This window comes from Podarcis filfolensis, assembly GCF_964270895.1.
Source record: "Podarcis filfolensis genome assembly, chromosome: 4".
In the NCBI taxonomy this organism is placed as follows: domain Eukaryota; kingdom Metazoa; phylum Chordata; class Lepidosauria; order Squamata; family Lacertidae; genus Podarcis; species Podarcis filfolensis.
In genome coordinates, this window is record NC_139607.1 from 96,405,852 (window position 1) to 96,422,897 (window position 17,046).

The window sequence follows — 17,046 nt, forward strand, 5'->3', positions numbered from 1 at the left end:
TCCAGAATGACTCCCAGGCTGTTTAATGACTGTTCGTCTTGCGTGTTCTCCCCATCTCCATCCCCTAAATCTGTTCCGGGGGTTCTCCTACTGCTCCAGAGCAGAACTGTGGGGCACATTCAAGTAGAGGAAAGAGGGAAAACTTTTGCTGTGCCTACTAACAGCGTTGAGTACGTTGGATGCCCCGCTTAGTGTTATGAACAGGGAAACTGATAAGGATTTGTGCATATTCAGGGGACACATAAAGGCTGTTTCTCCCTCTGGGACGGGAGAGGATCAAACAGAAATAAAGGGAGTGTTAGTTTGGACTAAGCCGCAAGGACTAAACCTTGGCACGCATTAAATTTTAAGCAGAGTGTCTGCGAAGCTTCGTTGCACATTATCTAGAATGTGATAGTTGACACTGATTTTTCTCCCTCCCTGTCTTTTAATGATGGCTTTCCCACAAACACCACCTGTGACACAGCAAAAGCCTGTCAACTGCTGCCTCCACTTCAGTCACCGAGTCCTTTTATAGTGGATGGCTAATTAAACAAAGAAAAGATGACTCTCAATCTCGCCATCTGCTTCGAGGCTCTCTGCCTGCCTTGCAGACTCCCCTGAGACCTTTGGGGTCTCTGATGTTTGCAGAGATTCTTGACATGGGGAGAAGCAGGGCTAAATTAGTAGTTTGAGAAACTGGGCTCCAGGATTAATTTTTTATTTTTTGCAAAAGAGGTCATCCGTTTGTAGAAAATGGTGTTGAAACGACAGAGAGTTCCTAGTTTGCTTTCCTGAGGCATTGCTGCAGCGAAGCCTAGTCTGTGCATGTACATTATTTTTTCTTTTCTTTTCAAAGAGATCAGATTTTACATCACATCCCAGCTCCTGCCACCAGAATAAGTTCAGAAAGCGTGCGCATAGCGATTTGTTTCATTAAAAATTATATACCATGCAGAGATTTCAGGACAATTGGAGTAAATTTATTGAATATTTAAAGGACAGCTGTAAAAACTTTAAAATACTAGCAGGATTGAAGTAATTCCTACAATGTAAAATAGATAAGATGTGATGATAAAATACGCGAAAAGAATTTGATAAGGGATACCAACTGAAGGGATGGAGGGAGGTCACAAGCTCAGCAGGGCAAAAAGGTTTATATATTGATAAATATATGGTATGAAAGAATATGTAATATGAAGAAAATTTAAAAAAATTATTGGAAGAAAAAAATTATATACCACCCATTGACAAAAAGAATAGAACAATGGAATTATCCGTTAAAAACAATTTCAGACGTTTGGGTCTGAAGATTGGGGAAATATTGCTTAACAGAAAGTAGAATAGCTGGATGTCATCCTAGAGGGAATGTATTGAATAATTTCTTTTATTTAACTGACAGATGGAAAAGGAAAAGTCCTTCCTTCCTTCCTTCCTTCCTTCCTTCCTTCCTTCCTTCCTTCCTTCCTTTCTTCTGTTATTTCCTTCCGTTTTTCTCCTTTCTCCTTTCTCTTCTCTTTTGTTTTCCTTTGGTGTTCTCTGCTCTGGCCTGTTATTGGGGTCCAAGGATTACATACACATGAAGGTGGTATAAAGACCCCGAGAGGCAGGGAAGGGAAGACCCCCTCCCCCAGGGTGAGAGACTGGGAGAAGGAAGAAAAGCTCCCAGGTGAGAGCTGAGAGGGGCCACCACTTTTTGCACAAGAGAGAAAGGATGCAGTGGCGTAGCGTGGGTTGTCAGCACCCGGGGCAAGGCAAGTAATTTGCGCCCCCTAACCCATGGATTTGCGCCCCCTAACCCGTGGATTTGCCCTAACCCCAGATGTTGCGCCCAGTGCAGCCGGCCCCCCCTGCACCCCCCACGCTACGCCACTGAAAGGATGAAACAATGAAATTATTGGCTTAAAACAACCCACTTACAAACAACTAACTTAAGACATTCAAAAAGAATCCAAATCTGCAATTAGCTAAAAATCATTAAAAGACATGGCAGCATAGTTGGATAGGCCTTGCTAAATGAGAATGCTTTTGTTGTTGTTGTTTAGTCATTTAGTCATGTCCAACTCTTCGTGACCCCCTGGACCAGAGCACGCCAGGCACTCCTGTCTTCCACTGCCTCCCGCAGTTTGGTCAAACTCATGCTGGTAGCTTCAAGAACACTGTCCAACCATCTCGCCCTCCTCTGTCGTCCCCTTCTCCTTCTGCCCTCCATCTTTCCCAGCATCAGGGTCTTTTCCAGGGACTCTTCTCTTCTCATGAGGTGGCCAAAGTCTTGGAGCCTCAGCTTCAGGATCTGTCCTTCCAGTGAGCACTCAGGGCTGATTTCTTTCAGAATGGAGAGGTTTGATCTTCTTGCAGTCCACGGGACTCTCAAGAGTCTCCTCCAGCACCATAATCCAAAAGCATCAATTCTTCGGCGATCAGCCTTCTTTATGGTCCAGCTCTCACTTCCATACATCACTACTGCGAAAACCATAGCTTTAACTATATGGACCTTTGTCGGCAAGGTGATGTCTCTGCTTTTTAAGATGCTGTCTAGGTTTGTCATTGCTTTTCTCCCAAGAAGCAGGCGGAGAATGCTTTTAGCAAAAAAAAAAAAAAAGTACAGTGAAGGTTTCTGCCTGACATCAATAGGCAGGGAGTTCCAAGTGTGGCTGCTACCACAAGGAAAGATTAATTTCTTTCAAATCTTGAATGGCTGTTATTTGGCTCCTGCAATGGTTCTGCAGATGGAAGCGGTTGAGTGAACAGATTGGCAAGCAAACAGGTAGTTGCTTTGCAGAAGTTATTTTATCCACACGATTGTAGTTTTCAAATACAAACATGTGGGCAGGTTCATCCCTACTTCCATGCGTTTGACTTGTGTGAGACCTCAGCGATATGCGTGGTGCCAGGAAATAATTAACTAAATCGGTTCAAACTGGAAAAAGGCCCAAAACTGGCAAAACTGGCCCAAAACCAGTGGGGAAACTGCAAAAATGGTGCAGAAGGAACACAAAAACGGCTGTTAAACCCAGGAGCCTTTGCACCAACCTTTGAGTTCTGGGGAGAGTTGGAATTTGAGAAAGGAAATTTGGAGGCAGCAGTTGTGGTGGAGTTTGCTGGACTTTTTGGTTTGGTGGAGATTCATTTAGCTGAAAATGTGCATCTTGCAGATGGAACATATCAAACATATATTATTCTTAGTGGAATTTCCATTGCATCTTTCTTCTCTGATTGAAATCAAGGGGTGAGGGTCCCAGGCAGTCTCCAATTCAGGGACCAGGAAGGCCAGGCTTGCTTTCCTTCAGCAAGACAGCCGTAAGTCATGCTTTCTGATTTTTCAGCCATCCAAGCATCTTAGACTCTGCATGTGCCAATGTCCAGCTTTCTAAGTGGTCTGGAATGAGCCAAACTATTTGGGATGCATTTCTTGCCCTTCGTTTCCAGGGAGAGACTCGACAAACATACCACTGCTTCAGATTTTTATAGCAACCAGAGTTTTTGGGGGGGGGGCACAGCTGCCAATTTTTTTACCTCTCCCGGTGTTCAGGGGCTTTCACCCAACCCAGCTGTTTGGACAACAGTTCCCATCAGCTGCAGCCAGGGAAGGCACTAGGTTGGGGAAAGAAAGAAAGAAAGGGGACATGACAGAAGTTTGCAAATTTATGCATGGAATGGAGGAAACGGCAGAGAAACATTTCATTCCCTCTTTCAAACCACTAGAACTTGTGGACGTCCAAAGAAACAGAACGTTGGAAGGTTCAGTACCGATAAAATAAAGTGCTTCTTCGTCCGGCACATAGTTAAACTATGGAACTCCCTGCCACAGTAGGCAAGGATGGCTACCAATGTAGATGGTTTTAAAAGAGGGTTGGACAAATTCACGGTGGAGGAGAGGGCTATCGAGGGCTACTATGGAGGATGCTGTGGCAATGGCTTTACATGCTTTACATGCTGTACTGACTCATTTGGAGAAGCAAGGGAACTAAAAGGTAAAAGGACCCCTGACCATTAGGTCCAGTCGTGACCGACTCTGGGGTTGCGGTGCTCATCTCGCTTTATTGGCCGAGGGAGCTGGCGTACAGCTTCCGGGTCATGTGGCCAGCAGGACTAAGCCGCTTCTGGCGAACCAGAGCAGCGCACGGAAACGCCGTTTACCTTCCCGCCAGGGTGGTACCTATTTATCTACTTGCACTTTGACGTGCTTTCAAACTGCTAGGTGGGCAGAAGCTGGGACTGAGCAACGGGAGCTCACCCCGTCGTGGGGATTCGAACTGCCGACCTTCTGATCAGCAAGTCCTAGGCTCTGTGGTTTAACCCACAGTGCCACCCGCGTCCCAATAGAATCATAGCATCATAGAATTGCAGAGCTGGGAGGCACCCGAGGGTCATCTAGCCCAACCCCCATGCCCACAACAATCCCTGGGTGGATCTGAACCACCAGCCTTCTGGTTACCACTGACCCATTTCTCTTAAAGGCCGCCTTCATGATTTGAGTCTGCCAAGAGAACAGGTGTGGGCATCTTGGGTTGTTCAGGTGTTGCTGAACTACAACTCCCACCAGCCCCAGCAAGCATGGCCAATGGTCGGGGGTTATGGGAGTTGTGGCTCAGCCACATCTGGAGGGCCAAAGAGTTCCCCACATCTGGCCCTGCAGATCCAAACTCAGCAGGCGGGACGGTCACTGCATGCATTGCTGGCCTCTGTGCCTGCAGCGAACATGCTTGCTGCAGGTTTATCCTCTGGGTTATGCTACTGTGGGCGAGGCTGCCTTCAGTGATGCTGTCGACCTCCCTTAATTTCACTACAGTGAAACGGGAAAGAAATGGATGTACCGTGCTATATTAGAAACAAAAAAATTGGAATTGGAAGAGCCGCAAAAAGATTCCATTGAGCACATGGATTGAATCATGCATCAATAGGAGTATAGCATCTAGATCAAGGGAAGTAATAGTGCCACTGTATTCTGCTCTGGTCAGACCTCACCTGGAGTACTGTGTCCAGTTCTGGGCACCACAGTTCAAGGAGGACACTGACAAACTGGAACGTGTCCAGAGGAGGGCAACCAAAATGGTCAAAGGCCTGGAAACGATGCCTTATGAGGAACGGCTAAGGGAGCTGGGCATGTTTAGCCTGGAGAAGAGGAGGTTAAGGGGTGATATGATAGCCATGTTCAAATATATAAAAGGATGTCACATAGAGGAGGGAGAAAGGTTGTTTTCTGCTGCCCCAGAGAAGCGGACACGGAGCAATGGATCCAAACTACAAGAAAGAAGATGCCACCTAAACATTAGGAAGAACTTCCTGACAGTAAGAGCTGTTCGACAGTGGAATTTGCTGCCAAGGAGTGTGGTGGAGTCTCCTTCTTTGGAGGTCTTTAAGCAGAGGCTTGACAACCATATGTCAGGAGTGCTCTGATGGTGTTTCCTGCTTGGCAGGGGGTTGGACTCGATGGCCCTTGTGGTCTCTTCCAACTCTATGATTCTATGATTCTATGAAAATATGGACAGATTAGCTACATACGAATGAATTGCATGTTGACGCAAATTAAGAATGGATATATATGAAGAAATCTGGAATGAATATTTAAGCGATATGGGGAGAAGTGGGGGGAGGAGAGAGAGGTGGGAAAAAATTGTTAAAAAGGTGTAGTCATAGGTATATCAGTGTATTCAAATCTGAATTGTCAGATTGTGTTATTATGGTTTTTGTTGTGTGTGTCTTTTGCAATTGTTGTTCGTATCGAAAAAATGATTAAATACATTTAAAAGAAAAACTACAGCGAAACAAGACTCGCGTGCCGGGCCCCACACCAGTTGTAGAGCTCCGTATGGCTTGCGCTTATTCTTAGCTCCTGCACGTTACATTATTCATGTGCCTTTTGTCTCGGTGATGCGCACGAGGCAGAGCTTTTTAATGAAGGCGCACTCGGCGGCGTCTCTCTTTCCACGGCTGCCTGGAGGTCCCCCTCCTCATCTTTGCATTAGGGCCAGGGAAGTAGGGAAAGTGGGATACCCATTCAGTGGGAACCCATTCAGAATTGCCTTCAACTCTCAGACTAAAAGGTTCGGTGTTCTGCTTCCAAGAGAACATCAATCGATGCCTCTGGCTTCCTGCAGGAAGATGAAACGAGCCCGCTGGATCAAGCCAATGGCCAATCTAGTCCGGCATCCTGAATGCATCTCATCCAGAATGTTGGAAGATTTAGGACAGAGGGAAAAAAGCAGCATGTAGTTGAACTACGGAACTCCCTGCCACATGAGGGATGGCCGCCAACCTACATGGCTTTGAAAGAGGATTAGACAAATTCATGGATGAGGTGAGGGCTATCGATGGCTGTCAGCCATGAAGGTGATGCTCTTGCCTTTGTGGCTGGAGAACGCAATGCTTGGATGAACTGGATAGCTCAGTCCGTTAGAGCATGAGACTCTTAATCTCAGGGTTGTGGGTTCTACCCTCACACTGGACAAATGTTTCCTGCATTGCAGGGGTTTGGACTAGATGATCCTGGTGGTGTCAGGAGTTCAGCCTACACTCGAGTAGGACGCTGGCAGAGACACATACCAGTGTAGTGTAGTGGTTAAAAGCAGTGGACTCATAATCTGGTGAACCGGGTTCGCTTCCCTGCTCCTCCACACGTGGCTGCTGGGTGACCTTGGGCTAGTCATACTTCTCTGAAGTCTCTCAACCCCACTCACCTCACAGAGTGTTTGTTGTGGGGGAGGAAGGGAAAGGAGATTGTTAGCTGCTTTGAGACTCCTTCGGGTAGTGATAAAGCGGGATATCAAATCCAAACTCTTCTTCTTCCTGGACTTTCGTTCGGGAGCTTCAAAAGCTTTCTTCAGCCCGAATATCACAGTGACCGATGCCCACCGACCCCAGCACACTTAGGGATCTGCAGAGTTTGCGCCGTTCGCGTGACAGATCTCAGCAACTCAGAATTTTGGCTAATCTATTTTATTTACATATAAACACACACGGAGCACTGCAACATGGCTCCCTCTCTCTCTAGCATCAGACAGCAAAGAGAAAAGGAACAAATGACAACAGTCCCACTTCACGGAACACAGTAACACAAACTTCCTGTCTCCGTCACTCCGTCCGCCCAGAACGGTGAATTTCTCCTGATTACAACCCTCTTTGGTCCCAGCCAGCAAAGCCATCTGGAGGCACCAAGTTGAGGAAGGCTGGTCTGGACCAAAGTTCCTTGTTAGAAATGACCTGTTGTGCATGCAGATCTCAATCCACTGAGTGGAGCCCTGATCTACATGCAAATATCCCTTCTGGGATGCTGTTAATGCAAGGGGGAAAATCATATGCGTTCAGACACACATTGGCTGCTTGTGGTGTTTGCGGTGTGGTCTTCGCAAGCAATTTGCCGCTAGTCTGGAGTGTGCACTGAATATTAACGACCGGCTAGGTTTTAATTAATGGGTGTGTTTCTGCCCTGGAGGAAGGACGCAGCATCGCGGCCCGCTGTCGCTCAAATGGATTGCAAAGTGGATTGATCATCCTGAAAAGGTGAAAGGGGACTAAAGCATCCCTTATTGGTCAGTCCACCATCAACTCTCATTGATTATTTTCCACTGAGGATGGTGGAAACTCAGAGATGTTTGACAGCAACACACCCTACCTCTCATTGCTATTTTAGAACAGGGGTTCCCAAACTTATATGGCCTACCGCCCTACTTTTCAGGGGGGAAAGATTTACTCAGAAACACACACTCCACACAGACATCTACCTTCTTTAAGCAAAAAAACAAAGATGCAGACATAAATTTGCATTCTTTTGTGTATCTATCTTTCTGTCCTGAAACATAGTAAAGAAAGCTGTTGTTGTAAATGAGACACCTTGAAGCTTGAAATCATAAAATGATTTATTAAAATCAACCCTCGTGATACAGTCATACCTCATGTTACGTTTGCTTCAAGTTACGTTCTTTCAGGTAATGTCCCGCGGCGACCCGGAAGTACCGGAAAGGGTTACTTCCGGGTTTCGCCGCTCGCGCATACGCAGAAGCGCAAAATGACGTTATGCGCATGCGCAGAAGCGGTGAATCGCAACCCGCACGTGCGCAGATGCACCGCTGTGGGTTGCACTCTTTTCATGTTGTAAACAGGCCTCCGGAACGGATCCCATTCGCAACCAGAGGTACCACTGTATTCACATTACACACAGAAAGTGTTTATTTGGAAAATAAAGTACTCACCACGACTTTGATGTTGCGATGCTAAGTGTCGTTACACAACACATGGAACATGTGTGAACGGTTTTTCAAAATTTTCTTCTTTCTTTTTTTTATATATATAATTTTTTATTAGTTTTTTTAACGTATCATTTTCAACAGTAATTGAACATACTTTTACATCTTATTCGAATTTTTGACTTCCGTCAATCCTGTCTGAAAATTTTCCAATCTAATCCCTCAGTATGCATTTCTTATCTTCCCTATTACATTTCAAACTCATAACCAATACCTCTATCTTTTTCTACTTTGTAACACTTCGTATATTTCTCCTTACAAAACTTCTTGTAGTCCTACTAGCGTAATTTGTTGATTACAGTTGCTCTTCAAATAATTCATAAACTTCTTCCAATCTTCTGTAAATCTCTGGTCCCGCAGGTTTCGAATCCTTCCTGTCATTTTGTCCAATTCTGCATAGTCCATTAATTTTGTCTGCCATTCTTCTTTCGTCTGAATTTCTTCTTGTTTCTATTTCTGGGCTAACAATACTCTTGCCACTGTTGTTGCATATAAAAACAATTTAACATCTTGCCTATTAATGTCCTGACCTATAGTACCAAGTAAAAATGCTTCTGGTTTTTTAAAAAATGTATATTTCAACATCTTTTTCATCTCATTATATATCATTTCCCAGAAGTTCTTTACTTTTTTACATTCCCACCACATATGATAAAATGTTCCTTCTTTTTCTTTACATTTCCAACATTTATTATTTGTCTTATACATTTTAGCTAATTTCAAAATTTTCTTCTCTTCTTTATGCTTCCAATGCCCCTTATTTTTATTCAACACCCCCCTGCCCAATCACACCCAAGGCTAGTGCCGCCCCCCTTTCGCAGTGGCAGTTATCGCCCACTTGGAAAATTTGTTTTAGAAGGATGGGGAGACATAAAGAACAGGAAGCCAGCTTTCCCTGAACTGTGCTCCTGAGCTATAACTGTTAGTAACAGTAGAGCTGTGCAGCTGTTTATATTGAGCCCATCACCTGTCAGAATCCGGGTACCAGTTCCTGGAAGCTGCAGGAGAGGAGAGGGGTCTTGTGTTCAAATCCTGTTGGTATTTTAATATCGCAAGAGGCTAGGGAATGGGTGAAGGGAATAGATATCGGAATGATTAAGATCACTGACCATGCCCGTATATCTGCCATCCTTCAAATTTTTGTTGTTTAGTCGTTTAGTCGTGTCCGACTCTTCGTGACCCCATGGACCAGAGCACGCCAGGCACTCCTGTCTTCCACTGCCTCCTGCAGTTTGGTCAAACTCATGCTGGTAGCTTTGAGAACACTGTCCAACCACCTCGTCCTCTGCTGTCCCCTTCTCCTTCTGCCCTCCATCTTTCCCAACATCAGGGAAAGATGAGTCTTCTTGGGAGTCTTCTTGGGAGAAAAGCAATGACAAACCTAGACAGCAGCTTAAAAAGCAGAGACATCACCTTGCCAACAAAGGTCCGAATAGTTAAAGCTCTGGTTTTCCCTCTGTTTTGCCTGAGCAGTCGGAGCAGACGGTCATGTTTTCTTTGTTCTGACCAACGCCAAATAAACTGTAAATATGCATGTTCTGCTCTCATGCTGTGCAACTTCTTGCTGTGTGAATTCTGCTGTTAAGAGTGTGCACTAAGCCAGAGGCTTAGTGTCGCTAAATAGCTGATACTGCGTGACTACGGGAGGTCGATGGATCGTCCGGCACCGAGCTTGGCAGCTTCAGATGGACTCTATCTCCCTGGCAGTATCCCAACAACAGGTTTCGGGCCCAGATTCACGGCACTTGCAGGAGAGTAAGACTGCGACAGACTGCTGAGGTATGTGTGGGAAAAGCGAAAGTAAAGGCTTTTCGTTGCCGCGGCAAGGGCTTTTGATGTCCGGCTGGCCTAATTGGCCTGGGAGCCGAGCCAAGCAGGCTTCGTGATTTATGGGTGCCAAGATAAGGAGTCTCTGAAGTGAAGAAGACTCACGGCTGATGTTAAGAGGTGGAATGGAGTTTTTCCAAGCCTCTGAAGCTGCTGAGTACCCAAAGTTAAATCGGGACAATTATGAGACCTGGGCAAAATGGTGTGAGAGTTTGCTGCGTCAGTTTGGAGTCTGGCAAACTGTCAGTGAAGCCCCTCCAGTTCCTCTGACAGGGAGATGGGAGGCTCAGAATTCGAGAGCCATAGACGTAATAGTCTTGTCCGTCTCTCTGGAGGAAATTGCTACGCTAGCTGGCAACACCACTGCACGTCAGATGTGGAATGCTTTGAAGATAGCCCATCTGCCAGTCATCCCAGCCCAGAGTTTGAATGCATCGGAGGTCCTGGCTGTTTCCCAGAATGCGAGCGAATGCAGGAATGCCGAGGGCACCGGTTGCAAGCTGCAGGGGGAGCTGACTGTGATGTCATCCCAGGCAGCATTCCAGCCTCCAGGGGGAGCCAAGGAGTCGGCAGCTGAGAGCTCTGTTTCCCATGGGAGCCAAGGTCAACTTTGCAGAGGCCGGAAGGCCAGAAGTAAACAGAGACGGATGCCTGCAGATGGCCCGAAGCAGAAGGGGGGTGAAAGGCCCACGCCAGTGGAAAACAAGGCTTTGTTTGCTGGCACAGCTTCACCAAAGGCTAAAGGCAAGTCTGATGGCCAGGAGCAGGGGGGCAAGCAGCAAAAGCCCACGCTGGTGGAAAACAAGGTTTTGTTTGCCAGCAAATCTGCTTCGAAGGGGAAGGCCAGGTTTATTGTTGACTCTGCGGCCACGCGCCATCTCACCAAAGACCGCCATCTGTTTGTCTCCTTCACACCTCAAGATGGAGAGGTCCAGCTGGCTGATGGAAGGACTTTGCAAGCTACAGGAGTTGGGACTGTGAAACTTGAAAGTCTGCATACTACCATTAGTAATGTTCTTTTTGTTCCAGGAGCTGTGGACAATTTGATTAGTGTACCACAGCTGACTGGGCGTGGTTTTGAGGTTTCCTTCAAGAGGACTGTCTGTATCATCAGAAAAGGCAAAGAGGACTTTTTGCATGCAAAGTTGATGGATGGTTTGTTCTGTCTAACTTATGAGGACAATGCTGTTATATCTAATGCTGATACTTGTTGTGTTGCACAAACTAACAAGGTTCTTCATGCAGGATGCATTCATGATGCACATCGAAGATTTTGTCACCTCTCTTGGCAAGCGCTAGCCAAGATGCCTGAGTTGGTTGAAGGTTTGGACATCAAACCTTGTAAGTTTCACATGAAATGTGTATCTTGTGCAGAGAACAAGGTGAAGGTTGCTCCAAAAGGCAAGGAGTCTAGCAGGCAGGCTTCCAAACCCTACCAGCTAGTTCACGCAGACCTGGTAGGTCCTCTGACACCCTCTTTGGGAGGAGCAAGGTACTTCATGGTTCTAATTGATTCTTTTTCCAGGTACATTCATGTGTTTATGCTCGAGCAGAAATCGCAAGCATTTCCTAGGTTCAAGGCATTCTGTGCTTGGTTGGAGAATGCTCATGGTAAACGTATTGGCTGTCTGTTTACTGATCGGGGCGGGGAGTTCACTTCTCAGCAGTTTGAAGCTTTCCTGACTGAGAAGGGAATCCAGCATGACTTGTCAACGCCTAGATCGCCATGGATGAATGGGCTTGCGGAGAGAGCAAATCAAACGTTGCTGCAAGGGATAAAAACCTTGTTGCATGATGCCAACCTCCCTGAGAAGTTTTGGGGGGAGGCTCTCTCGAATTTTGTTTACACTTTTAATCGCAGACTGTCATCACCTATTGGCTGCACTCCCTATGAGAAAATGTTTGGTAACAAACCTAACACCAAGCACTTGAGAATCTTTGGTTCTGACATGTGGGTACACACCCCACAAAGCAACAAGCTTGGGAAGCGTGGGGCACATGGTTTGTTCATGGGGTACGATAAAGGTGCATACAGAGTATGGATGACTAACTCAAAATCCATAAAGTTCACAAGGAGTGTTGAGTACAATCCTAAGTGGGGGGAAAATGTGGGAATTTTCCAGAGTTACCCAGAGGAGGATGAAGGTGATGTGAAGAAAGCAGATCATGCTGAGAAAGCTGAGGAAACTGAGGATGATGATGATGATGATGATGATGATCAGAGTTCGGATTCCAGTTCAGTGGGCGGCGCTGCTGCTGCTGTCAGTGACAGTGATGACACAGCAGACTACAAGAGCGCAAAGGCCTCAGTCAGACCATCTGATGCGTCTGACAATGAACTGGAAGAACCACTGTTCACCATTGGTCACTTTTCTCCTAAGAAGGAGGAGATGAGTCCAGAAGACTTGCGTCTAGTTCGCAGGTCTGAAAGGGCGACCAAAGGCAAACCTCCAAAGAGATTTGCTGATGAGTTTGCTAAGACAGCAACTGCTGTTCTTAGTAGCTCAGAGAAGGTGTGGGAACCTTCAAGCTTCAAAGAGGTCCAGGAGTTAACCTCTAAAGATGCTGAGCCTTGGCTTAATGCCATGAAGGCTGAAGTTGATTCCTTGAACAGGAACCAAACTTGGGAACTGGTACCGGTAGTCCCAGGGATGAGACTGGTTGGCAGCAAATGGGTCTTCAAGGCCAAGACAGACCAGAATGGCAAGGTTGTCAGACACAAAGCCAGATTGGTTGCCAGAGGTTTTTCACAGGTACCAGGGCAGGATTACCACGAGACCTACTCACCCACGGTCAAATATGAGAGCATTCGGCTGATGCTCAAGATCGCTGCGGAGGAGAAACTGCATGTTTCCCATCATGACATAAATACAGCTTTTTTGTACGGGATTTTGGGGGAGGAGCTGTACATGCTTCCACCTGACGGGATGCAGATACAGAAGGGAATGGTCTGTAAACTGCGGAAATCCTTATATGGTCTCAAGCAGAGTGCCAGGTATTGGAACACAAAACTCACTGAAACGTTGCTTTCTCTAGGTTTTCACCAGGGCAAAGCTGATCCGTGTGTGTTTGTCAAGGAGGAGGGGCAAAACAAACTGTATTGTTTATGTTTTGTTGATGATCTTCTGATGTTTTGGAAGAATCAGGCTTTCTACCAAAGCACCCTAGCTCAGCTGAAGGAGCACTTTGACATGAAGGATCTTGGTGAGGTATCCAACTATCTTTCTCTGCAGGTGGAGAGGGACCAAGCAGGTAATTTTCTGGTACACCAAACACAGAAAATTGCTGATGTATTAACCAGGTTGAATTTGGTTGATGCAAACCCAGCAGACACACCGATGGTGACAGGTTACCAGGTAGACAGTACTGCTGAAGCGTTTTCTGACACAACGCTGTACAGATGCATTCTAGGCAAGTTGAATTTCATTGCTAGATGTTCAAGACCTGACATTGCTGTAAGCACTAACCTGCTGAGCAGACATGCTAACAATCCTACTGTTCAGGATTGGAAAGCTCTGAAGCGCATAGCCCGGTATTTGAAAGGGACTATGCACTACAGGCTGAGGTTCACCAGTCAGAAGACTGGAGGTCTTGAAATCTTTGTAGATGCAAGTTTTGGAAGTGACATCACGGATGGTACAAGCACTTCTGGAGTATGCTACATGTACAACCACTGCCTGTTTGACTGGTTGTGCAAAAAGCAGACGACAGTTAGCCTAAGTTCCTGTGAAGCAGAACTCAATGCTCTGTCATTTTCACTCATGGATTGTGAATGGTTGTTGCAACTGTTTAAGGACATTGGGGTTTCTGTGAAATGTCCTATACAAGTGTATCAAGACAATAGATCTTGTTTGGCTTTGCTGAACTCGGAGAGTTGCAAGCAAAGGACCAAGTACTTGCAGATTAAGCTACATCGAGCAAGAGAGTGTATTCAGAAAGGACTCATTCAAGTGTCCTACATGCCAGGAAATGAAATTCCTGCTGATCTGTTGTCTAAGGTTGTTAACAGAGAACAACTTAAGGTTTACGTACAAAGGTTGCAATTGGGTTGAACCACAGGTACTACAGGTTACACGGAAAGGGGGAGGATGTTAGGATATTTCCGTTCCACCTTAAAAGGCAGCAGGATGTTTGTGTCACAGCCTGCGTAAGTTCCTGTCTCACAGGATGTTTATGCTATATGTTCCTTTCGTTTTCTGTCTGTTTTGCCTGAGCAGTCGGAGCAGACGGTCATGTTTTCTTTGTTCTGACCAACGCCAAATAAACTGTAAATATGCATGTTCTGCTCTCATGCTGTGCAACTTCTTGCTGTGTGAATTCTGCTGTTAAGAGTGTGCACTAAGCCAGAGGCTTAGTGTCGCTAAATAGCTGATACTGCGTGACTACGGGAGGTCGATGGATCGTCCGGCACCGAGCTTGGCAGCTTCAGATGGACTCTATCTCCCTGGCAGTATCCCAACAATTAATAGGTCCTATTCTTGGAGGTTTAACCCTTGGTTGGTAGCTGATGAATGGAGTAAGGTTAAAATACAAATAGCGTTAAAAAGGTATTTTGAGGAAAATAAAGACCCAGATCTCCCATTAGCAGCAAAATGGGAAGCAATGAAAGCAGTCATTAGGGGAGAACGTATTCAGAGGTTGTCAATGTTAAAAAAAAAAGGGAAAGATAGGAGGATTGGGGGTGTAGAAGAGGAGGTCAGGATACTGGAGGAGAAATTTAGGATGTCTAAGCAAAAGAAGGATAAGGAAAAATTAGACCAAAAGAGAGAAGAGTTGAAAGTTTTAGATATAAATAGAACTACATTAAAGTTATGGTACAGTAAACAAAAATATTATGAATTTGAAGGGATATGTGAGAACAGGATGATGGACTAGATGGGCCATTGGCCTGATCCAGTCCATAGCTGTCAACTTTTCCCTTTTCTTGCAAGGAATCCTATTCGGAATAAGGGAATTTCCCTTAAAAAAAGGAAAACGTTGACAGCTATGATCCAGGCGGCTCTTCGTATGCTCATATGAAGTTTATGGGTGTTTGTTTTCTTCTTCAGAAAGCTCACCTTAAAAAAATAATAATTCCTCTAAGCTGGCATACTACCACTACTACTAATGTTGATGATTATGATGATTATGTAAAAGCCGTATGAACCCTGAAATTACAAAACAGACAACAATGCTAATACAGTGGTACCTCAGGTTAAGTACTTAATTCGTTCTGGAGGTCCGTTCTTAACCTGAAACTGTTCTTAATCTGAAGCACCACTTTAGCTAATGGGGTCTCCCGCTACTGACAGGCCACTGCTGCGCGATTTCTGTTCTCATCCTGAAGCAAAGTTCTTAACCTGAAGCACTATTTCTGGGTTAGCAGAGTCTGTAACCTGAAGCATATGTAACCCGAGGTACCACTGTACGCAAAAAAGAGTAAAATAGGAATACATGCCTCCTTCATTATAATGAAGCAGGAACCAAAGTGTTTGGGAATGGGTGCATGGAGGACAACATTTTTGGGGAACACCAGCGAAGAATGGAACCATGGACAGCAGCCATTTTGAGCTCAGCTTTAGTGTTGAATCAAGTCTCCTTGTTCCACATTTCAGTCTCCAGTGACTTCATTTTATCCATATCACATTGTGTCAGTGGATTCTTCTCCCTGCCCCACAAGGACAAGGATGTGAATATTCCCCAGCATCCCCTATATTTCTGGCCAGCTTACTGGTTCTGGCTGTTATAAACTCATGAAATAAGTGAGTTTTTGGAGTATGGATGCCAAAGGCACACAGCCCTTGAGCGCGTTGGGGGGCTGCGGAAATGCTGGCTGACCTTGTGAGGTCTTCTGAGGATGTGGTCATGGACACCAGTCACAAAATGGCTCCTATGGGGGCCAAAATGGCTGTCAACGGGTCATGACATAACACAAAATGGCTGCCCTAGAGGTGTGGCATAGCACAAGATGGCTGCATCTAAAAGAACAGGGGGGAAACAATAGGACTGTGACATTCCCAAGCTTGGGAAATCTCAATTTTTATTTAAAAAAAACCAGCTGTTTGAAACATATGAAAAGCAAAACGCATTCCGCTGTAGATTGGAACTAGGATGCACAGAAAATCCAATTCAGAGATTATTAGTGAACTCTGTTATTCCATGGGCGGGCATGCAGAACCACAAACAAAAACATGTATGGAATGGTGGCTAATCATCATATAATTATTCATTTAAATGGCTTCCAGAGAGGCTGTACAAATCACTAAAACAAACAAAAGTTCCCCAAACAGAGGGGGGAAACTTATACAGTGGAACCTCGGTTGTCGAACGTAATCTGTTCCGGAAGACTGTTTGACTTCCGAAACGTTCGACAACTAAGGCGCAATGGGCGCCTGGCAAAATCCATTGGAAAAAATGGAGAAATGCACCTCAGAAGACATTGGACTTCTGAGGTGCGTTAAAAAAACCTGAAGAATTTGCTTCCGGGTTGTCGGTGTTCGAAAGTTGAAACGTTTGACTTCTGAAGCGTTCGACCGCCGAGGTTCCACTGTCAGTGGCCTCAAAGTTTGACAGTGCCACTGAACCCCACAAGCATGAGACAGACATACTGACTGGAGATGGGGAAACACCTTCTTTTTGTGCAGAAGGTTGTCAAGTTTCATCTCAGCATCTCCTCTGCCTGAAATCCTGGAGAGCTGCCAGTCAGTGCCGACAACACTGAGGTAAATGGACCAATGGTCAGAGTCAGTACAAGGCAATTTCTTGTCTTCCAGTTTCAGTGGTCCGCCCTTGATGTAAACCAGGATCTTCTTTTGAACCTGCCCGGTACCACCTTATTCCCCTACCAAGTGATACTAAGCTCCAGCCCTTGATCACTCTGTAGCCTCCAGCTCTGGCTCTTGAGTTTTGAAAGACCAGGCAACCTGACATGGCAACAGCCTCTTCCCCCAAACCCTTGGGTAGAGGGTAGGGGAGCCCTCTGCGTCTATCACAGATATTAATATTGCTCAGCGTG

The 17,046-nt window shown here is 45.7% G+C and overlaps 1 protein-coding gene across 1 annotated transcript in view; it reads left to right on the top strand.

Moving 5' to 3' along the window:
- MAP6 (microtubule associated protein 6) overlaps positions 1-17,046 on the top strand; it is a 64,593-nt gene that overhangs the window by 26,707 nt on the left and 20,840 nt on the right. The window lies entirely within an intron of this gene.